Below are 18533 nucleotides of genomic sequence, written 5' to 3'. Positions count from 1 at the left end.
CGTTGCTGCGCCAATGTTATGGTGTGTATGTGAGTGTGTGCGAACTCCTACTTTTGGCTATACAATAACTGTGGCGTTCCTCTTTCTTTGGCTTTTCAATTTCACAAGCAACGATTACGGCCATCCTGGCATGTGTCTGCAACGCTTAGTTGGGAGTTGTGCAGAGTTTTCCTTGGCGATAGTTGTGGTGGCACTGGGCAGTGGCTTCTTGTGGTTCATTTATCAAGCAAGCCCTGCAATTGCTACGCTACAGTAAAAACTTCCAGGCGGTAGTCGCAAAGTTTCAAGAAGCTCGGTGCCACAAATAATTACGAGCATCGTTGAAAGGATTACAGCTGCGATTGCTGCTGGTTCTTTCCCAAAAACAACGCACTGAAAACGTCTGGAATATAAATCAGTTAGCGTTGAAGCTCTCTAATACTGTATGTGACGTATTGCCGGCACTGTCTGTGTAAATACTCCACGCCTCGTCATACAAGGCGCTGAAGCGGAAAGCGAAACTTCGCGTCCTTAGCAATTAAGTTGGCGTATACGCTGCTAAACTTCATACAGTGCGCACTAAGGATGCTTTTAAAGAGAGCTATGTAGAATTAGTGTAGAGACCTCAAAGTTAGCAAGAACAGCTTTGTGTTGTAGATATTTAAATAAGAGCTTCGTAGCAACGCGAAAAATCCAGTAAAAATCCTGACATTTAAAGGCAACGTGCATGTTTTGGTGAAAGATTTTATCCCACAGGGTGAATTATACAGCGATAAGAAAGATATCAAACGAAGACTTGCGATTGGTTCTGCTAACTCACAGTTTATTTGAAAGAAGGCAGAAGTGACGTTCTTGACATAATCGCACATATAAAATAACTGATTAGACCTAACTCTCAGAACTTGGGTATGGATAGAAAGTGTAGCGGGTGCAGACCCTTCGTTTTTTAAATGAAGCACGTGGTACAAGTCAGCAGCCACGAATGAACCGGTGATACTGAAGCGTAACAGTGCCAAAGAAGCACTTCAAGGTGTCTGTGTGGGGCCGACAAGAACGTTTGATACACGAGTTGCAGAGACCAGTTCAACCTGCACACCATGACACCGCTGTTTGAAATAGCTGACGGCGTTTGCAGGTACAGCGTCAGGTATTTCGGGTACCTCGATAATCGGTTGTGCAGCAACGCCCCCAGCTGTGCGCTTCAAAGGGCGCTTTACAGGGACCATAAAACGATTTTAACGATTTGTACGAACGTACTGAGTCGTTACTGCGGGTCCTTGTGAGCAGTAATTGACGCATCTAAGTACTCTGCGTAAAGCATGTAATTTATTATAAGGTTAAAAAAATGTACATCACTACAGGTCGCAGTATGCCACTGGGGATCGCAGCAAGACGCCCCTAAACAGGTGACGCGAGGTGACCATATAACGCCAGTAGGGCGAGCTATCCGATTGGCTGCCCAGTGAGCGTCTTCGATAAGTTCTCCAACTTCATTTCGAACAAATATTGTTCGTAATAATTATAATGTGATTTCATTTGTTTCTATAGAAAAGAAAGTAACAGAAAGAGAATTCAAAATGACAATTTATCACTATACTGAAGACTTCCAGCAAACAGAAAATGTCGTCTGCTTGTGTTAAAACGCGCTCCGTGTTGACGACAGCTCTGTGGTCAGCATTGGTGGCGATCTTCCTTTTCATGAGCACCATGGTTGGCCCTTGTTACGTTATGAGCTGCAAATGTAACGAGTGGCAATATGTCAAGCTGCGACGTCGTGTCCCTCTGCAATGGAGTGGACGAGCGGAGTGGCTGCAGAGCATCGGACTGTCACTATCCGGTCGGCGCCAGGTCATTTTACGCGGGAGGATTACTACCATAATAGTGTTTCGCATCTCTGGTATTCGGGTAAATGCAAGCGCCAGCGGAATGGGCCAGGGTGTTTCACGGGATGAGCGGAGGTGCTAACATGAACGGCCTGCACGGTGAAGCCACTTGGTGTCACAGAGCTCAACCAAACACTGAACTAATATAGTAGTAACGAAGTGTATTGTAATTTGCGGCTGATGCAAATTTTTGGCAGGAGCCTAATCGTGAACATGTTTTTATACATGTTTAAAATGTTTTACACTTGGTCAGTGCAATATTAGCTCTTCGTTTGGTTTGTTAAATTCTGCGGCACCATGGGACTGGACCATGCAGACGGATCAGGCCGTCATGTTTGTCTACGCTAAAACCACTTAATCACTGAAGTAGTAGCATGAGGCTTTAGTTTACACCTCCCCTCATACGTCGAAGCGCCCAGCTCGCCTGTGGTTACCGGAATACCGGACACTCTCAGCGCTGGGACAGAATGCTCGCAACGCACGCCGATTCGATAGCTCTCGCTTGGAACTAACTGCCAAGCGGCTGGCGGAGAAGTTGGAGAGGCTTCGCACGCTGGCGCCAAGACACCCGGAAGTAGACGACACGATGTCCCATTATGACGCAGAGCCAGTGAAGACGGAGCTAAGCCCCGATCACTTGGGGAACGAGTTGAGGGGAAAATGCACGGCTACAGAGGAGGGCAACCTGTAATTGTCCGTAGCTCTCTTAGTGCGAGGCGCTTCACACAAATTGTGGTGCGAATGAATTACTGTAGCTGTACCTACGTGTCTACAATATGTGTCCGAACCGTTTCAGGGATTCTTTAAAGTAGGAGCTCTCCACATATAGACGGCGATCATTCGTACAAATTTTGGGCTGGTTCTTTCTTTATCATTCTTTATCATTTATCTATCATTGAACTTAAACATGATTCGTGTAAGATCATGCAAACTGTGTTAAGCTACAGTATATTTATGATTCTTCAAAGTCGTGGATACACCGAAACTGTCAATAGCAATAAATCTTGCCAGAACATTAGTATCTGAATTTCTTGTTTTAGGGTAACTTAGAAACAACGACGGTAATAATGAAGACAATAAAGCTTTGAGAGTCGTCATTCTTCAGGAAAGGCTTGAGGAAAGAACCTCTTAAAAATTTAGTTTTTCATTATAGAAAATGACCAATCATTTGTCCTAGTGGTCAAATAAGCAAGCTACGCCGCACGTTACCAGAATTCTTGCATTTTCAGATCTCATTCAGGTTCTGGAATTACTACGGGTCTGACTGCGTAATATATTCAATGCAAACGGAGAACGCCAATTACCACAACGGAACAACTTTACCTTGTACACAGGCAGTTCTGTCGAAGTGTTTTTCTGTTTATTGCACTAAAAACCTTTACGGAAAAATTTTACCCGTAATGGTAACCTTTATATTGTCCTTCAAATAAAAAGTAACATTGGACTTTACGTGCTAAAACACAATGTCATAATTAGGCACGCCATAGCGCGGGACTCTGAATTTTCACCACCTAAGGTTACTTAACGTGCCCTTAAATCTGGGGTGTTGGTGTCCAGCGTGCTGCACAGCAGGTTTTCTGCGCCGCTGACAGAGCGCACAGGCTGGAACGTAGCGGCGCCGTACGTAGTCATAAGTACGAGAAACTGCGAGGTGGCCTGCAGTCGGTACGCCTTACTCAAGAACGTATATCCGGAGATTACGCGGTACAATGAGTAAAAAGTATAGTCATTCATGGCCAGATTGATGTGGCCGGTAGACAGCATTGTCGCGGAGTAAGAACATGCGTAGCGTAGGCTTTGGATATCCTCAATCAAGATGATCGTTGAGAGTACGTAAGCAGTCATTACGCCGTTTTTCAGTGCGAATGTTATGCAGATTATAAATAGCCCTGACGCAAGCGTCGGTGTCACGCGCCTTATATTTAGGGCGGTTTACAGGATGACGGGAGAGGCAGGCGGCGTCCTTGTGCAAGCTGCCTGACTTGTGCAAAACAGCAAACGAATATGTTTGGACAAATAGCGCCTATCTGCTCAATCGTCCAATGGGGTATTTAAGTGACGAGAGCCAGCACAAAGCGTGGGGATCGGTAACGACAGAAAATATGCGGCCGTACAAGTAGGGGCAGAATTTGCCTACTGCCCAAACTAACGCCAAGCCCTTCCATTCAGTAAATGAAAAATTCTTCTCGACAGGTGGCAGGAAGTGACTGGCGTATAAAATGACGTATTTTGCATTACGTTGCCATTGAATGAGTAGAGCCCCAATTGCATAGCCACTGGAGTCCGTGTGAAGTTCAGTGGGGGCAGATGGATCATAATGAGCTACTAATGGGGGAACCGCGGTACCAAGCGTACGAGGGCGGATAAGGCTTTGATTTGAGCAAGGCCCCGTATCAAAGTAACGTCGTTCATAATAAGTATGTCTGTGAGTGGGCGAGCGCGGTGGGCGAAATTTACCATGTAACGCCGAAAGTACGGCCGTAGTCGAACAAAGCTTCTTACGTCTGCGGTGGAAGGCGGAACAGAAAAGCTCTGGACAGCGCGAATCTTGTAGAGGTCGGATTGAACACTAGCGGCACTTACGAGATGGCCAAGAACGGTAATTTGACAAAGTCGAAAGTGGAACTTAGATGAATTCAGTTGCAGGCCGGCGCACCGGAAAAGAGCAAGCATGGCTAACGGACGTGTTAGATTACTCGCGAAAGCTGGTGAAAAGACTATCACATCGTCTACATAAATACTACACGTAGACAATTTATAGCCGCGAAGCAAAGTGCCCATCATTCTTTCGAAAGTTGCCAGGGCAAAAAGAAAGACCGAATGTAACACTGAATTGGTTGAGGCCGTCATGTGTTACGAAGGCAGTTTTTGACCGTCCATGTCATCCACCGAAATTTGCCAATAGTTGGATCGAAGGTCTATGGTGGAAAAGTACTTGGCCCTGTGTAAAGAGTCCAAAGCGTTATCAATATTCGTAAAGAGGTAGACATCCTTGCGCGGGACTTTGGTGAGGTGTCGTCAATCGACGCAAATACGCCAACTGCCGTCGTTCTTCTTGAGAAGGACAACAGGGGACACCCACGGACTGCAAGATGGCTCGATAACGCCTTTAGTGAACATCTTATCGACTTCTAGTTTTATCACTTCTTGTTCAGCAGGTGAAACACGGCACGGTCGGCGGCGTCTAGGATTCGCGTCGCCGGTGTAAATACTATGGGTGACCATCGATGTCTGGAAGAAAGGGCTGCCATCAAGGTAAAAAATATCGCCGTAAGTTTTCAACATGGCAGAGGTCAGCAGCTTGTCTAGAAAGAAGGTCAGCTGCAGTCATCTTGCTAAGTTCGTCTATGACTAAAGCAGTTAAATTGAAGGTTCCTGCAGAGGGTGACGAAATTTCGGGATCAACAGCCGATATCTCGCAATCGTTGACAGGCAAGAGGTCTCCCAAAGGTATCCCAAGAGGTCTCCCAAAGACATGTCTTTGGGAACAACTTGAGTCGAGCAGTTAAAATCAAGGAGAGGGTTGAAAGCCTGATTGCCTGTAAGAGTGAGCACAATATGAGGAGAAGCCAAATTGATTTCAAGCTGTATGTCAGTGGTGCGATATATAGCACACAGACGCCGTCAGGAACAGACGGAAACGGCATTACGCTGATGTACCTAGTGGCTTCAGGCGAGAAGTGGATGTCCTCGGGAGCGCATAAGCGTGGTTTTGTGAATGGTGAACAAGAGCAGTCATGGGGCAGTTCAAGCTGGGTGACAATAGACGCTTAGTGAAAGAGGGCTGAATGGGACTGTAAAAAGTCCAAGCCACAAATAACGTCGGAAGGGTATTGTTCCAAAACGGCGAACGGAACAGTGGCTAGGCGCCGCGCGATGCCAATACTAATGGTGTACATACCAAGCACGTAGGCGTTCCTCCGTCGGTGACGCGGAGGGTGCGTGGTGCAGCGGGTGCGAGAACTTTGTTCCTTCGGGGCGCAATTGGGCACTCATCACTGATATGTGAGCGCCATTGTCAAAGAGTGCTGGGACACTGACGCTATCAACTTCAAAGTCCATCAAGTTTTGTTTGGTCGGTAAAAGAATCACAGCATTTTATGGTCGCGTCGTCAATGCAGCTCATCACCGGCGACTGCATCGCTTAGTTTTTCGGAGGCGGGCGTCGGGGCTGCATTGGGAACGGTGGACGACGAGCCTGTGGCGAACGGGACTGGCGTCGTTGGAATGACGACGATGGATTGTTCCAACTGGGACGAGCGTCATTGTTGGGCTGTTTTGGTTCAAATAACCGCTAGTAACGACGCTGGCTCTGTTCAGGTGATGATAACTGGAGAGTGGAGATTGTCGAGGGGGGGAGACAGTGCGGTTATTAAATGGCGAGCAACATGACCGATACGCTGGCAAGCAAAACAGATTGGCCGATCGTGCACGGTTCTCCACTCGGCAGAATTTCGGTAGCGCGCATGTTAGCGCTGACCATTTAATGGACAATGAGCATTATACAGCTGAGAAGCGGCAACGGCATATACAGAATAAACTCGAAGATTAGCGAGATCTTCGAGGACTTTTGCATGCACAAATGGCAGTGTAGCAAGTTGTTCGGCTCACTGGGCGGGGGGGGGGAGCGAAAGAGGGCGGCAGGAACCATGGCTTCATGTTCTGCCGCACTATTTGCGTCATGTCGTCTTATAATGATGTTCGCTACATTCCTAGCCTATCGTGACAAGAGGATGTCGCAGCTGTGTTCAGCAGATGTGCGAACGGCGTTGCATTGCGGTGGCCCTTAGCCTGCTCAAAGCATTGACACCGTCTTATTGTGTCCTGTATTGTTTCGCAGCTTTCGTACATGAGCAGGTTGAAAGCATCGTCAGCTATCCTCTTCAGTACATGCCTCACCTTGTCCGACTCAGCCATATCGCTGTAGCCCTTACGGCACAGAGTCAGCGTATCCTGAATGTCAGAGACGTATGATTCTCTGGACGTTTGGACACGGGTCACTAGTTTTTTTTTTAGCTGCACTCTTCTGCCCGGCGGGAAGGCCGAACAGTTCCCTCAGTTTCGGCTTGCACCTGTCCCAGTCATTAAGCTAGTCCTCCTGGCTATCATATCACACATTCGCCGTGCCATGTAGGTAGAACACCAAGTTAGACAACATTATCGTCGGATGCCATTTGTGGTGGACACTTGCACGCTCATACGTGGCGATCCAGTCTTCTCCGTCGAGGTGGTTGGGGCCGTAGAACTTTCGTGGATTCCGAGGAACACTGTAACTGGAACACTGGATCCTAGGAACACTGTCGTGGTTGTAGGCATTGATGTGGGCAGCGCCATTTCCAGCCCTGTTTCGTCCGTCGTGTTGTGTGGTCCGAGGTGAGGACCACTGCGAAGCTCTTGTGTTGTCTCTCGTGGGTACCCAGCACCTCCCACCAACTTATTACGTTGGGAGGTGCTATTATATGCTATTGCGTTGGGAGATGCAATTTATACGTCATTTATTACATAAAATGATGTATTCACAATATTTACGAGACAAGGATTCATAAAGATGGTGGCTGTCGAGACTTATTCTACCTCTACACGTCAAATTGTCTTCTTCTGACTGGCGACACTCTTGGTTTAGCCGTAACGATCTCCGCTCTTTAGTTGTTCTCACCTCCAAAAAGTGGCGACAGGAATTCGGAGGCAGCAATTCAGTTTTGGAGATGTACCTGAGACGTTCATAAAGTGTGAATCTTGCTTTTGCCCTGTTCTTTTCAGAAGCAAAGTGCAATTTTTGCTAGCACTGACACGGTGCCACGCGGCCGTATCCGCAGCAATATCTAGCTCTGAAAACGGGCCTGCAACACAGTGAGTATGGCAGCATTCCTTCTTGTCATAAGATGCCATAGGACACGCGACGAAGAGATGAAAAAAAATTACCGACGATTACGTTACTTCCTAATGCGAAGTTTGAGCGCAGCAAATAAGCTGTTTCACCTTTTCGATAGATTGAGGCAAAGAAATCGAGCAACACATGTATGCGCTATCACAGAATTTTTTTTTATTTTTCACACGTATTCCTTTAACAAAGACTCCACTAACAGTTCTTGACAGTCATGAAGGAAGCTTTGTGGTCGGAGAAATAGACTGATATATGTTCGACTTGGTACACCAATGCTTGATTCTCAAAGACGAGATGTATACAAGTGCCTCGCGAGGTTGTCACAGCCGTGGGACGCGTTACGATCGAGAGGAACGGGATGTTCTCCCGCATAAGTGTTAGGAAATTGCTGTTTGTCTTTATGTCAAGCCGCCACCGATCTGGCTCTCTGATTGCCACCGCACAGGGCGAACGGCAGCGGCAATTTCGGCTCGGGCGGTGCACATATACAGATCCGCCGCCACCGATCTGGCTCTCTGATTGCCAGCGCACAGGGGTTGCATTGGAGGAGGAGCGAAGAAAGGAATTAAGTTCGAGCCGGCGCTTTGACAACCGGAGACTCGCAGGAAGAGGGGGGAGGGGGGCGGCGTGTACACCCAGCGGCAAACGATGGGGGCAGAAGCGCGCGCAGCAAGCGGACAACACGATAAAGGGAGGAGGGAAGAGATAGCAGCGACTGACTGATGCCGCTGACGCCGATAGTGAGTCAACCCCAGCTGCGGAGTTGGTTTCAGGGACAACGAATAACCGGCGCGTCGGCAACTGAAGAGCACCCTATCCGCCACACAAGAACAGGGGGGGGCGGGGCCCTTTCCTCCTCTTTCTGCATGGCGGCGATGGTGTTCTATGCAGTCACGTTATCTTGACTCTCTAGCGGCGTCAGCGGCATCCAGCGGTATCAGTCGGTCGCTGCTAGCGCTGGGGGGATGAAAGGGGGGCGGAGCTGGTTACGAGGCCGACGACGACGACGACGCGAAACCCAGGAACGGACGCCAAAGAGCTGCGCTCTAAAAAATATATGCCGTGATTTAACACTGCAGATGACCTGGTATAAAACAAGGAAATAGCATCATGGATCACGAGATTAATGCTCCGCACTGTGGCGTTTGAGTATGTCGCGTTCATAAAATCCTTTGGTGACCGTGCATGCACAAATAAAACTATTAAGCGATGCCATTTGGTTGCGGTCAACCCTCGCCTCGCTAGAGCGTTGCTTACACGAACTTCCGCCCTCATGAAAGAAGAAAGCAAATCGAGGTGGCGTTTTCGCTTGCGCAAAGAGCATTTATTAGAAAGCGCATGAGAATATTTCGGGAAGCCAGACTAGGCTGCAAGACGGAAATAAAGTTGTAAAAAAAATACAGTAAACTGAATATTTCTCTGCATTTAACATTACGTCATTCTCGGGATAACAAATCGCCATCGATGCTAATGTTTCCGGTGATCTCTCCTAGGAAAAAGAACAATTAAGGAAGCTCCATTATTCCTTTTACCTCCCCTGCCACCCAAAGCGTTCGCTAGCACGACACGAAGCACACGTGAGTGATGAGAGCTGAGCCGACATTGACTAAGCCTAGGGAAGATCGTGTCTCACGAACCACCCTTGCCAGATGAATGACTCCTGGCCACTTATATGCCACGACTCGCTCATTCTCGAAGAAGTGCACTTCGGACATTGTCTGGTCGGCTCGATTTAGACGACATCGGCGACCCGTAACTCCGCAACGGCATTAACTATACCAGCGGCCGGGGCGCCCAAGGCGCAGGACCCTCTTATTCTGTTGCTCTATTGACTCTCAGAGCTCGGAACTGCGTGAAGGAACTTTCACAAGGCAATCAACTCGTTACGAGTCCCTACAGACAACGCGGTAGCAACAATTCTTTCTTCCGTTAGCCCTTATTTCCGTCTCTGCACTATATCGCTGCATCTCCGGAAGGCTACCAACCCCTCGGAAAAGAGATGTGCTGATAAAGGTGATTACCGAGAGTGTTGTCACTCCAACTGCACTTCTTTTCTGCTCTTACTTGCAGGAAAGGCTCCTTGTTGGTAATAATGATGGAGCACAAAGGAAACAGTGCATGGTAAGAAATGGACTGAGACGCAGGAGCAGCGAGGGTTCAGCAGCCGGCCAGTGAAAGTGCTCTTACAGCATCTGTGGAAGAGTGATGCTGACTCGGTTGTATTCTGGTTGTGCGTCCACTTCTCCTATTTTCGACTGCCTCGTGGACCGAAGACAAGGGCAGCGGTACAATCAAACACAAGTGTGGATCAGTGCTTACTATTTATTCCACAACAGGCTGTTCCCCAAAGTAGTTTGTCGTCGCCGCGCCGGTAAAAGCAAAAATCAATAAATTAAGATGCCTGCCCCTTGTTCTTTGTGTATTTTTTGTACCGATTAGGCGCCGGTGCGGGTCTTTTCGTCATTTTTATATTCGTTGTTATATTGTGATTTTGTTCAACGCAACTGCTTTGCCATTCTATTTCATTTGCTAGGTCTTAAAATAAAAACAAATGGATGCATGCAGTTTTGATGATAATGCTCTAAGGCATCGTCGTCCATTTTATTTTCACACGTGACTGAAATATATATATATATATACATATATATATATATATATATATATATATATATATATATATATAAATATATATATATATATATATATATATATATATATATATATATATATATATATATATATATATATATATATATATATATATATATATATATATATATATATATTGTTTGAAGCGCGCATCAACAAGACAGACGCACCGGTTTCCGTAGCCTCTTTCCTTATATATAAACATACCTCCACATATATAATGTGTATGGGCACCTTTAGACGCACCTGCTTCCGTAACCTCTTTCCTTTCCTGGATGCTGTGGTGCATATGTGTGTATTAGATTTATTGCATACCGCTTTCATTGAATATCCATGCACCCTCTCACGTTATAAAAATAAACGATTCCAAATGTCCTCTCCGAAAAATTAAATTGTTCTTGAGCTAGTCTTACGGCACGCATTCCGCTGGAGAATACGTTTAGAACGGCCCGCTACCGCTATACTTGGTAATTAATTCGACTTCCTGTGAAAACTTTTCTAGGGCGGAACTTCATACAATGCTGTATTACGAAACCGAATTTGCTCACTTTTCCAAGTGCTTCTTGAAGACGTTTCCAGCAGATGTGCAACGGCTCATATGAGCTTGACAATGTCTCGAAATGCATGGTGTTCGTTGTAAGCGAGAGTAAGGAGGGATAAGAAAAGTCAGCAAATATGGACCAAGGGTAACGCGATCACAATGCGCCGTATAAATGGAGTAATGTACGAAAGCTGATTATCAATGACGCGCCAATGCTATACTCGGCTGCGGGTCCTCTAGGGCCTGTGTGGTTTGCTTACCCAATCTGATAGATAGATAGATAGATAGATAGATAGATAGATAGATAGATAGATAGATAGATAGATAGATAGATAGATAGATAGATAGATAGATAGATAGATAGATAGATAGATAGATAGATAACGATTGAAACAACCATCGGCACACCAGCACAAAAGCCAATGCTCTAATCATCAGCCGACAGTCCCTCCCTTTTCTTTCACTCTTTTTTTCTTCAAGTTTTTAGTGGCAATTTGCTTGGATTGAATGACGGCCGCACACATACTTCTGCCGCGATAAAGGGAGCCAGCTCTACAGGACGTCTGGCGAACGCTGCACGTCGCGTAACACAAGCGACAGCAAATTGCGCCTGCGCCACACGCCACTTATTATTCTGCGACAAACTCGGGACAGAAACGCGCGCTTGATAGTTCATCGCACCAGTGCATGTCGGATGTCAATGAGGTCCGTACGCATTCACACACATACAGATACGCACACACGCACGCACGCACGCCCGCAGGCGCACACACACACGCACTTGGTTGACGTACGCATGAACGTTGGTCCATGCGATAAATCTTTGTCAAACGTCAAACGGCACTGGATAGTTGCCTGCAAAATGATTCGCATAACATTCAAGGCAAAGTTTATTGGAGTTGAGCAAATAATGATTACAAGACCACAATATGCCGAGCAGGGTATAAAGATCCTTGATTGCCGCATACAGTGCGTGGGGTGTGAATATTTTTCCGTGCTTTCTGAAACGGGAAAGAGCGAAGAGATCTATTCAAACTTCAAACATTCAAGTCTAAATAAGTACAGGAAATCTCAGTTCTTATCACACTATTATTATTGGCTGAAATCAAGATGTAGAAACTTAGGGATTTTCAGAGGCAAGCAGGATGAAGGAATAAATATAAGAACGTTCACCGTTCAAATGAGCCTAGCATCACTGATAAGCAGAGCGGTGCCAATACGTCGAGGGCGGTATGAGCGTCTGGTCATTAAATTAAGGTTTTGCATCCACTTAGAATCCTCTTTTCGGGCTGCTCAGACTTGTCTAATTATTCCGCTGAGCAACGTGGACAGGCACAAATAAGTATGGCAGATAATTAAACCCGCTACACTTGTAGGTGTAGTGCCACCCTTCTCCTCACGAAGCCTGATTATGCTGCATAGCCGAGCTTCGACTCACTAAGCCGCTGTCATTTCATTGCAAATCGCTGCGTCCGGAGGGGTAAGAGATTAGCGTTCGTTTTGTTGCTTTGGTTTTGAAGCTGCTGGGAATCTCACTGATATAGTCAAGGAACGTTGTGCCATCCGGTTAGCGCTGGAACCAGCCAGTTGAGAGATCAGGTGAGGGTGGGGGTGAGGGGGGTAATTAGTATGCTTGCACACAAAGCGTGCACTTTCCGTAGAGGATTTTATATCCTTACCTCTCCTGCGTATTCACAACACATAATTAATTTCGAGGGCGGGCTGAGCCATAGGCCACTTTGCAACCAAACACTTCTCTGCGATTCTGAGGCCTTGCTAATAGACCTTGATAGAGACTTTGAGGCCCTCTTTCTATCTGCGGCTGAGTTGCCCGCTTTTCGCATCTCCGTTGCGCCTTTACCTTCCACCTTATCTTACGCTGCTACTTTGTTTTTCAGTTGAAGCTATAAGTTCTTCCACACGCCGCCTTTTAAAGTTAATGGTTGTTTTATGCACCATTTAAAATGCTTCAAGTGGGAAGAGCTCCTTGGGAAAGTATTCGCTAGATGTGTTAAAACTGGAGAGGCATATTTCTCCGCCTGGTCACCCCACTCAGTAGCTCAAATATAGCTTATATATAGCTTATATATACCAACACTTGTTATGCGTGATTCAAAGAAATGAAGTTCATTAACTTCAGTGCTTGACACTGATACGACACTGATAATTGTCTTACTCGGCCTCACTTTCTTTATTTTCTTTATGTGCTGTGTCCGCACGCTAACTAGGATATTGAAACTAAGCATACGCGACTAAATTACCTCATTCAACTGTTTCTTTAACTTAGTTTTGTTTAAGACACTTTTTTACAGTTTATTTCTTATTCACACATTCTTATGTGTAGTTTCCCGCCTTCGGCTCACTGGAAACCCTCGCTCTCCATCATCCCACCTTTGAAAATCTGCTTTAATGGCAGGATTTTTGAGTTGGTTTCCGTTTTATGGTTATCACAATGAGACAAAGTTATATCGAGAACATCTTTATTTTCAAAGGATGAATTTGAAAAAAAAAAAGAAATTCTCTCGCTTCCGCTCTTACTTTTGGTTTACTGTTTCATGCAAGCCGCAAGCGTAAGGCACACGTGAAGCGTTTTGCGCATGTTTGCAGTGCGGAACTTGTAAAATGTTCCGCCAAGCTTTCCACGGTTCCCGCGCATTTTTTCATTGTTCGCATACAGCTGCTGAGATTAGGAAATTGTCACAGAAGCAGGGAAAAAACGGCACAGTATATTTACAGAGGGAAACGGTTATGATAAGAAAATGCGTAGGAATTGCGCGGAACAAGCGAACAAATAGTTTTTTGTTTATACACTGGTTTACATTAAACGCTCTACCAAGAAGAACGTGAAAAAGAGCGACCACTGCTCCAAGGGTGGCCTTGCAGATAATGGCAAGAATAATTGATTCAAGTGCCACCATACTTGCACCTTCGTAATATTTGACCACTTTTATGAGTCTGACTTGCCTTCTTCCCGTAATTTTCACTTATACACTACTTCTCACTGTTTCTCGACCTTCATCTCTTTCGACCTTGTGCTTGCTTCAACTGATTTACTGTGCAGGTATCAAAGCATCGTGGATCCAGGGGTACAGTTTAAAAAGAAAAGCGGCTGTATTTCCAGCACAAATTGCAATGATCAATAGCGTAAAACAGTTTTCTTTTTGAAACAAATTGTGACGTAATCCGCTGTTTCTGCTGAAGAAACATAATGAGGTAATGAGAAAGTTTTAAAAAGTGACCGCTGGAAAGTCCTATGATTTCAGGTACTATGAAATCGCAGTTCCAAGACGCTACGCGAGACACAGTAGGGTGGTCGGAGCTTGGTGGGAGTTTCAAGGTCAAGTATATTTCCGGGTATAGACTGTGAAAATTCTGCCTAATTTGCGCGTACTGGCGTGCGTGAATCAACAAACAAACAAGCCTAACCTCTTTTGAGACCTCGCGAGCCCTTACGAAAGCGTAAACATTTGGATATGACGGAATAAGGCTGGCAAGACAGCGGATGCTAACAGAGAGCGAAATTTGTACATGGCATTTCATTGTTTTAGGTTCTCGCTTTCCGCATGCGCGTTCGCCGAACGTAAGCTCTTTGTATACACACCAAAGTCACCAGAAAAATAAGTTTAGTCAAAAATGCCCTTGCGCACGTTAGCACTCTCGGCTGCTTCTATCTCGCGCTTCATCGTAAAATAGAAGAAGAGGAGAGACACCACGTTCAATTTTAAAGAACTCTTTGTCACCGCGCTAAGAATTCCTCACGAAGTCTCCAAGTGCACAATATCTTATCGGGTAAAAAGGAATACCACTTCCCCTGTGGAAAACATGTTCAGAAAGCGCCTATAGGAAAGTGCAGTGACATATTCAAAATAAAGACGCGTTGAATACAGAGAATTAAAACAAAGCCACAACCGAAATCGGACGAAGAGACGGGTGTATGTGGAGTAATGGAACTGGCGCATGATCATATTGTCTAAACCGTCTTTTACCACACTGTGCTATTGTATTATTGGTATCTTTCAAGAACTTAGTGCAAATGTAGAAACATAGTGGAAACGAAGAAAATTATTCTTCGGCAAGCCCCTCTCCGTAAACGCAAGTTCTCACAAAAGACGTTTGCTGACGTAATATCTCACTAATATGCTATCACGCCCAGCCTTCATACCTAAATAAAATCCGTACGCGTTCTCAACGCCCTCACTATAGGGCAAGACATGCTACATGGATGATGATGATGATGATGATGATGATGATGATGAAAACCTTTATTTATCCCTCTTTAAAGGGAAGGGGGCAATGGAATAGAGGGTGGGCGAGGAACTACTTGAAGTAGGCCTCCTTTATCCTCCCGGCCACTCCAGGATGGCCTCCTGAAGATCGGGCCTGGAGCTGCGCAAGGCAGCCTCCCATTGCTCCTCACTAGATATTAATTGCTTGAGGGAAGGGGGAAGGGGGTGCTTAGGGCACCCCCACATGATGTGGTTTAAGTCTGCTTTGGGAAAGACACAGAATTTACAAGAGGGAGAAAGGTAAATGGCGGGATGAATGCGGTGGAGGAGGTAAGGGGACAGGAAGGTGCGAGTCTGCAGCTGTCGCCACAGAACTTCACACCTACGCGGGGATTTGAGCAATTGGCCGTAAGCAAACATATTTAGACGCTAAGGGAAAGGAGATGGGGTATTTTGTGTGTGTTCCTGAGTTCAGACATATTTACCTAGCGCTAAGAGACCTAGAACTGAGATGAAACAGCGCGAAAAAGACGAGGACACAAGGAAACAAATACCACAGTCTGTGGTATTTGTTTCCTTGTGTCCTCGTCTTTTTCGCGCTGTTTCAGCTCAATTCTAAGTGTGAACCAACTAGCCCTCATCAAGATCTTACTAAGAGACCTCGTGTCCCTGTAGTTCTGTGCGCCAGGTCATGTGTGAGCTTTTAAAGCTATTGACAGCATGCGATGAAATTACAGTGCAGCCTGAAACAGCAGACTCAGAATAAATTAGATAGCATGTGCCACGTGGATCTTTTGTTGTTTTCTTACATTTGGCTGATCACGGCAGCTCATTTGGCACACGTCACTTTTCTTGAAATAACCAAAGAACTGATCCCTCCTCTTTTCTGTGTGTAGTCTGCTCGTTTTCAGGCTTTCTATGAGGCCATCGATATAAAGGCACTTCAGTTTTATTGAAGTTAAAATAAATTTGCGCCTTGTAGAACCTGAGGTATAGGATATTCATTGTGATCACGGTGTTTCTCTTTTCGCGTTGTTTTAGTCTATGTACTTTTATTGTGAGCAGAATTGTTTGCCTAATTCAGCTTTTTTTAATCTATCTATCTATCTATCTATCTATCTATCTATCTATCTATCTATCTATCTATCTATCTATCTATCTATCTATCTATCTATCTATCTATCTATCTATCTATCTATCTATCTATCTATCTATCTATCTATCTATCTATCTATCTATCTATCTATCTATCTATCTATTATATACTTTTACGCCGACGCCATGGAGAAAAGAAAATAATCGGAGAGGCCCTGACGTTACGTTTCGGAAGCCACAAATGCAGCCATGTTGGGGCGCCATCTCACTTTGCGCCTTCAATTAGGCCGCCGGAGCAGATAGGCGCGAGCTTTGAACTTGCATTGCTACAAGCCGTGGGAAGTGCCTGCTGCCGATGCGCGTTAGAACAAAGCCTCCGAAACTTCTGTAACAGCTTTAGTGAAGCGGACGTGCTCCTGCGCTCTTCCGTGGCACGTTGAAGAATACGACGAAGACCCGCGCCGTGAAAACTTGAGTGTCTCTGTTGCTGGCTGACATTTACACTCGCAGACCCTAAACACCTGCTTTAAGCTCATACATCACCCTCCAAAGTACGCTTGTCTCGCGAACGGACTGTGCTGCGAGAAACACACGTGTCGAAAGAAACATATCTCACTATTCAGAGGCCTAGAGTAACAGCGAGAGCTTCAGGAGCGTGGTTGCTAGGCAGACGTCGATGTTTGGGGTACCAGTCCTAGTATTCCTCTGCGAAAAACAGCACGTGACTTCCACTACACTTTCTCCAACACATCCATGCTGATCGGTGCCTCTCCTACGCGTTCGTTCATTCATGTGCTGGCCCAGTGCTATCAGCTTTCTTTCTACCTGCTTGGGCCACTGGGTATGTGCTCCTGGTCATGATGCCGTCGTGTTCGTTGCGTCGTCGTCACTCCAGCTTCGGGATCTCACTCTCATGCCATTAACGTCGCACTCTCTACACCGACCCTGTGTTCCCAAGTTATCTAATAGCTTGTGCCAGCGGATATAGTCTCGTGGTTGTGATGCCATCGTGGTCGTTGGAGAGTCTTGATTCAAGCTTTGCCATCTCCATCCCAGCGCCATAACGCCATCATCGTCATGCAGAAGTCATGCGTTCGTTACCACACCACCATCGTGATGATCCGACACAGTAGAAGGCGTTACGACACAACTTGGGTCACTGGGTATGTGTTTGTAGTCGGGGTGTCGTCGTAATCGTTGCAATCTAGCTTCGTCATACGACTCTTGTCATGCCGCGATAATCACGCTATTGTTACACAGCCGTAACCATGCTGTCGTAGTCACGCTATTGTTTTATGACTGTCATCACTTACCTAACGTCCTCCCATTTTCGTGATGCCGTCGTCGTCATACCGCTCCTGTTGTTGCGTCGACTTCACCTTTCTATCTTCAATGCGTTGTATTCGTACACTCATAATTCGATCATGATTATGCCGCCCTTGTCATGACGTCATCGTCAGACATTTGCCATCATGCACTCGGGGTGAGGCTCTCATCTTCATGCCACCGTGGTCGTGCCATCCTCGTCACTGCTGCTTCGTAGTCTGAGTCTCGTTGTCTTGGCGCCATTGTCGTATAAAAGTCTTATGATACAACCATCGCGTCGCTGTGGTCATCCCACACTCTTAGTAATCCCACTGTCATTATACCGTTGGCGTGCCATTCTGGTCATTGTGTCGTCGCCATGCATCGTCGTCATGCGTTGGTTTGTGTACGGGATGCCGTAATGGTCGTTCCCTCTACGTCATTGCAACGTCAACTTTCGACTATACTCATGGCGCGCTCGTGAGCCATCGTTATCACGCAGTCGTCGTCATGCCGTTGTCGCCTTTCCATTGCAATCTGACTCTTTTCACAATTGTCATAACTTCAGTAACGAAAACACCCGTGTACTGAGATTTACGTGCACGTTAAAGAACCTCAGGTGGTCAAAATTACCGGTGTCCTTCACTACGGCGTGCCTCATAATCAGAAAGTGGTTTTGGCACGTAAAACCCCATAATTTTTTGTCGCATTTAATTATTCTTACTCTGTCCATCATGGCATCAACGTCCTACAGTCATCTTCATGTTGCCATGGTAAGCGAGTGCCATAGCAAAGTGGGGCGTTATCGGATGATGATGATATATGGTATTTTATGGTTCAGGGGCTGGAAGGTACTGGAGCACGTGGCATATAGCGGAAAGATAATTCTCAAGGGTGAAAGAGCGGGCACGTTTATAGCGTCGCATCTTTGGTTAGCAGCGTGACGTTGCATAGGAAGGAAGAGAAGGGAC

This window comes from Dermacentor variabilis, chromosome 4, assembly GCF_050947875.1.
Source record: "Dermacentor variabilis isolate Ectoservices chromosome 4, ASM5094787v1, whole genome shotgun sequence".
NCBI classification, from domain to species: Eukaryota; Metazoa; Arthropoda; class Arachnida; order Ixodida; family Ixodidae; genus Dermacentor; species Dermacentor variabilis.
This window is presented reverse-complemented; position numbering follows the sequence as displayed.